Source organism: Sinocyclocheilus anshuiensis, unplaced genomic scaffold (genome assembly GCF_001515605.1).
Source record: "Sinocyclocheilus anshuiensis isolate Anshui unplaced genomic scaffold, SAMN03320099.WGS_v1.1 scaffold961, whole genome shotgun sequence".
NCBI lineage: Eukaryota > Metazoa > Chordata > Actinopteri > Cypriniformes > Cyprinidae > Sinocyclocheilus > Sinocyclocheilus anshuiensis.
The window spans coordinates 259,268-264,744 of NW_015557049.1; the positions used below are offsets into that span (position 1 = coordinate 259,268).

The 5,477-nt window shown below is 35.3% G+C and overlaps 1 protein-coding gene across 1 annotated transcript in view; it reads left to right on the forward strand.

Moving 5' to 3' along the window:
* The window catches only part of mdga1 (MAM domain containing glycosylphosphatidylinositol anchor 1), a 208,393-nt gene that overhangs the window by 183,899 nt on the left and 19,017 nt on the right, over positions 1 to 5,477 (forward strand). The gene's annotated exons all lie outside the window — the stretch shown is intronic.

Genomic DNA, 5,477 nt, shown 5'->3' on the forward strand with positions numbered 1-5,477 from the left:
ATTTGAATTTTAGTTAAAGATGTAGTAGTAGTGTTTTTGACATTTTTAGTAGTTTATAGTATTATAGTCTATAGTATTATAAGTCTATAGTTAAACTAAATGAGAAATGTTGCCTTGGTGTAACTAGCTGAAATAAAGTTATTTATGCTTAATTTATTCATTTTATATTTTATTTTAAATGACTTTTCTTTTTCGGCTGATCCCACAAGTCATCCATTCTGTTATGTAATCCCTACGGTTTTTTCTCATTGAATACTTTGTTTCTGTTTCAGAAACTTTAGTAGGGTCAACAGAATAAGTAAAAAGGGTACATTTTGATTTTATGTTGGCAAAAACTGTTCTCACTTTTCACTTGCTGTCTAGAGTGGGAAAAACTGATATTTTTCCTTGTTTTTCCTCGCAGTTAATTTTTTGAAAAAACATTTGTTAACCTATCTCCTCTTTCTGTGCTGTCTCTTTCATTTCACTCAGTAGTGCAGTGTATTTGACACTTGAAGACGTAAATAGATCCTCACCTCTCATCCAGACCCCAGTTGGCCTCCGTCAATCGATGCTAAATACCAATCCAGGTGTTCCTGGACAGTAGGACTTGACAAGTCCGGCAGACAGCCGTGTTTCTCCGCTGTCTGTTTGTTTGCTCTGTTCTCGTCTCCTCTTTGTTCCTCCATTGACTCTTGCCGTGTGGATCAAGTGACTGCGGAGGCTTACCAAGATAAATTAGCATCATTTTCCCACAGAATCTCAGAGAAAAAGAAAGTACGTCTTTTGCATCGTTGCATGAGGCGACTCACCCATCGCTAAGCCTGATGGATCAAGCAGAATCACAACAGCGTTACTTTATCCGAAAGCTTTACTCAACTGTGTGAATCCATTGCATGGACAGCATGTTTGAGGTTAAACTGAGTGGGATTGATAGTCGAGGGGTTTTTACAGAGTTCTAACAGACCTCACAGCGTTAGAGGAGCTCTGAGGGATGGTGCTGGATTAGTTTGGGAGTTGAGAACTGGATATTAATTAATATGTATACATTCAGTTCATTATATTCTGAGTAATTTTCATATATAACTGTGAAATTACAATTTTCAAATTTAATTTTCATATAGACGCACATTGGTGTCTTGATAAACTGGAGTTTATTTTGCAACAACAAACAACTAGATGTACATATATAATGTCATTAAAATCGTCATATATAATGTGGTTAATTGTTTTTTTTTATTCTAAAAACCATTTTAGAATTATGTTTATATATATACCACTGTTCAAATGTTTTGGGATAGTATTTTTTATAGAGGTATCTTATGCTCATTAAGAATGCATTTATTTGATCAAAAATACAGTAAGAACAGTAGTATTTTGAAATATTAATATAAATATTAATATACTTAAAAATAGAATTTATTCCTGTGGTGGCAATGGTGAATTTTCATCAGCCATTACTACAGTCTACAGATCCTTCAGAAATCATTCTTATATGCTGATTTTTTTTACCAATGTTGGAAAATACTTTTTTATTATTGTTATAATTTTTTTTGGAACCTGTGATACTTTTTTTTTCAGGATTCTTAGATGAATACAAAAGATAAAAAGAACAACATTAATTCAAAATAGAAAACGGTTGTAGCAATATACACTACTGTTTAAAAGTTAGGAGTCAGTACTTTTTATTTATTTATTTATTTATTTTAAATAAATTAATACTTTTATTCAGCAAGGATATGTTAAAGTGATAAAAAGTGAAACAGACTTATTGTTACAAACGATTTATTTTTTGAAAAAATGCTGGTCTTTTTAACTTTTTATTTATATTTATTTAATATTTGATATATTCCATATATTACATTCCAAATAGGAATATAATGTTGCAATTCTTATTGAACATTTCTTGTTCTGTATGTCTTACATAAAGACAAAGCAATGTTGTAACATCTATGTGCAACCTCTTTTCAATATAAAAAGCACTTAGAGCAACCACTCAAAAAAAAAGTATAAGTATGTCTTTTAGTGTCATTGTCTTTTTTTTTTTTTTTTTGATGTCTTCTCATTGATCAACATCCACATATGCTTAATGTACAGTGACGGTTATGTGGCCAGCAGGCTGGACGTGGGCCGCTGAGAGAAGATTCAAAGGATTTTACACATGGGATTGCTTTTGCCACTCGTTACATTTTCATGCCACTTTTATAGAAGATAAAAGACACCGTAATCTTTAATGGCACGGGAACGCACAGTCCATTTAACGTCTGGAAGATTACTGCCATGGCCAAATCGGATGTGACTGAAAAAAAAAACTCTGATGAATATTATTATCATTACCCTACCATCGTGCATATAAAATTAGTCCAGTCTGCATAGGTCTTTTTCAAATGCTTTTTAAACCCTTCACTTTGTGGAACTACTACCAATTGGTTAAAATATTGGCAATTCAGGGCAAAGAAAATATGTGTGTATTTTTTTGTATGTGAAATGTGTTTTCATACATTCATAAACTCTGCCAATGATATAGCCGTAGCTCTGGCTTTGTGCTCCTCTGGTGTATGTTTGATTGCTTTCCATCTATGACACGGTTTCAAATGGCAGTTAAGGCCAGTTGGTGCTGTACGTGTAAAGGCCCAGTATAGCGGTTCTTTTTATAGAGCTCTTAAATGCCACCTGCCTGGTATTGGGCAGTTTAACATAACTATAAATGCTTACTACCACAGTCTCAGTAGAATACAGTTTATAAATGCATTTTAAACTTTATATCCTGCAGTTTAGTAGCATTTTATTTAATTCTTTTCCCTTTAAGTCCATTCATGTCAGTCAAGATTTCTGGCACCAAGAACAGATATTGTATTGTATTTAGTTTACATTATAACTTTCCTTACCTGTGATTTGATTTGATTAAACCGTTTGTGTTGACATGATAATACCCAAAACCATGAGGCTTATTGAAGTTGTGTTTTTCTAAGCAACCTAACATATAATTTTCATCTAGGAGACAATAAAGTTTTGCTTAAATCGCTTATGCTGCATTTATTTGATCAAAAATACAGTAACATTTTGAAATATGAATACCGTTTAAAATAACTGTTTTCTATTTAAATATATTTTAAAATGTAATTTATTCCTGTGATGCAAAGCTGAATTTTCAGCATCATTACTCCAGTCTTCAGTGTCACATGATCCTTCAGAAATCATTCTAATATGCTGATTTGCTGCTCAAGAAACAGTTCTTATTATTTTCAGTGTTGATGCATATTTTCATACAAACTGTGATACATTTTTTTTTCAGAATTCTTTGAGAGAACAGTATTTTTTGTAACATTATAAAAGACCTTACTGTTACTTTTGATCATGCATCCTTGTGGAATAACAGTATTAATTTCTTAAAGTAAATAAATCAGTCAATCATCAGTCTACACTGAAGGTGGCATCTTCATATGTCTAGAGATCATAATATCATAAACATTTGAAGGTGGTTTCTTTTTACATGGATGATTAGGGAACCACCTTGCAACACATTATCAACGCACTGAAAGCCACACTCTTGGTGGCATCTTTTGCACAGGCAAACAGCACTACAGTTTTCTTCAGAAAATGTCAAAATCTAAAGTCTACAGTTTGTCTTACACATCTCTAAAGTCCTTTTTCCGTGTCTTGATGGAAAAGGTCACCGCAGGCAGAAGTGTTTTGTATGGCCGTGTGAAAGATGCCAGCAGGGAAACAAGATGATGACAAAAGCGCAGGAGCTTTACAAAGGAAGAGTTCAGGGAGCAAGGGAGGTCTGGTAATTAGCTTTGCTTAATTATGATTTTCTGAAAAGATTGAGAGAAGAACAGAGAAAAGCGTCCACTGTGAGCGCTGATCCGTTTTCACACAGCAGTTTAAGCTCTTTCCTCATCATCTCCTCTTTTCTCTTTATCCTCTTTATCGCTCACTGGTTGCTTCGCTGATGCTCTCAGTTCTTTGTCGCGTTTGTTATCCATTAACCTCTCCTCGCTGTGTGCTCGAAATTTCCCATCACTCTCACCTCTTGCCTCTCTGCTAGCACTGCTCTCTATAGTGATTGGTTGATGAAATTCACCAGACTACGAGTCTCCATTACAGCAAAATCACAGCCTTCAGCAGCTGTTCTGGAACTCTGTGTCTTCCTTCCACATTCAGTGGAGCAGTTCAACCAAGTCACTAGGGGTGCAGATTTTATTTTTTAATTTTTTTTTCCTAAGGATTATTTTCCCCAACTAATCTGGGGCTTTTTTTTTTTTTTGCACCAAACATTTTAATGCTCCTCCTAGGGTTTTCATCCGATCGCCACCAAACTTGGTGAACATGATCTTAAGACATTGAGGATGCTAAATTTCAAAGGGATTTTTGATATCTCAAACGGTTTGGCCGAGGCGAGGCAACAAATATATGGCGAAAAAATGGAAACAGGAAGTGTGTTATATAGGGGTGTAACGGTACACAAATATGACGGTTCGGTACGTACCTCGGTTTTAACGTCACGGTTCGGTGTGATTTCGGTACAGCAGGGGGAAAAACTTTTTTTTTTTTCACTCGCGCTCCGCTCTGCACAAATCTGCGGGGCGTCACGGCTCAGGCACCGGAACCGGAGCTGATCACGGCCGTTCTAGTCAATGCTTGTGTTGGGATTATATACCAGCACGTTTCTGAACCATCCCAGAAGCGGCTCTCCAAGGTGTTTATACAGCGATCTGTCATGCCACATCAAAGACTGTCAAAACGCCATTTATTTCACATGCGTACCGAACCGAAAGACCCGTACCGAAACGGTTCGGTACGAATACGTGTACCGTTACACCCCTAGTGTTATAGCAGGTTCCTTGAAGGCCAGCAGGAAGTGTGTCATTTTCTAAATCCTTTGAAATCAGCTTCTTATTTTTTACTCCGTTTACTTCACACTTCATAATAATGTCAAAACATGGCCGATGTAAAATTGCAAAGGGATTCTTGATATCTTAAATACTGTTGCTATGGCAATGTGCCAAACTTTAAAATAATTTTCAGATGTTTTTGAGGCACTTAACATGCTTAACATGCAGTCATTAGCTACAACCAACGGGAAGTCGGCTATTTTGGTTTGAATGTGGATTTTTGGAAAAATCATTCACATCTGTGAATCATTGCATACTCCTTCTAGGAGATTTATGCAATTCACACTAAACTTTGTCTACATGATACCAAGATATTGAAGATGCTAAATTGCGAACGGATTTTGGATATCTTGAACGGTGTTGCCATGGCGATTTATTAAATTAACAGTATAAAAGGAAACTAATTTTCTTTTATCTTTATAGTGCATTATCCAAACTTTTTTTAAAGGGATGGTTCAGTGTTTTTTTTCTAGGCTTGATTGTGTTTATGGGGTGCAGTCTAACATGTGTTAATGCTTCGTTTGTTAAAAAACGCATTATTTTTCACATAATTTACCTTTATTCCACACATCTCTGGACCTTCTCCTCTGAATGCACTGA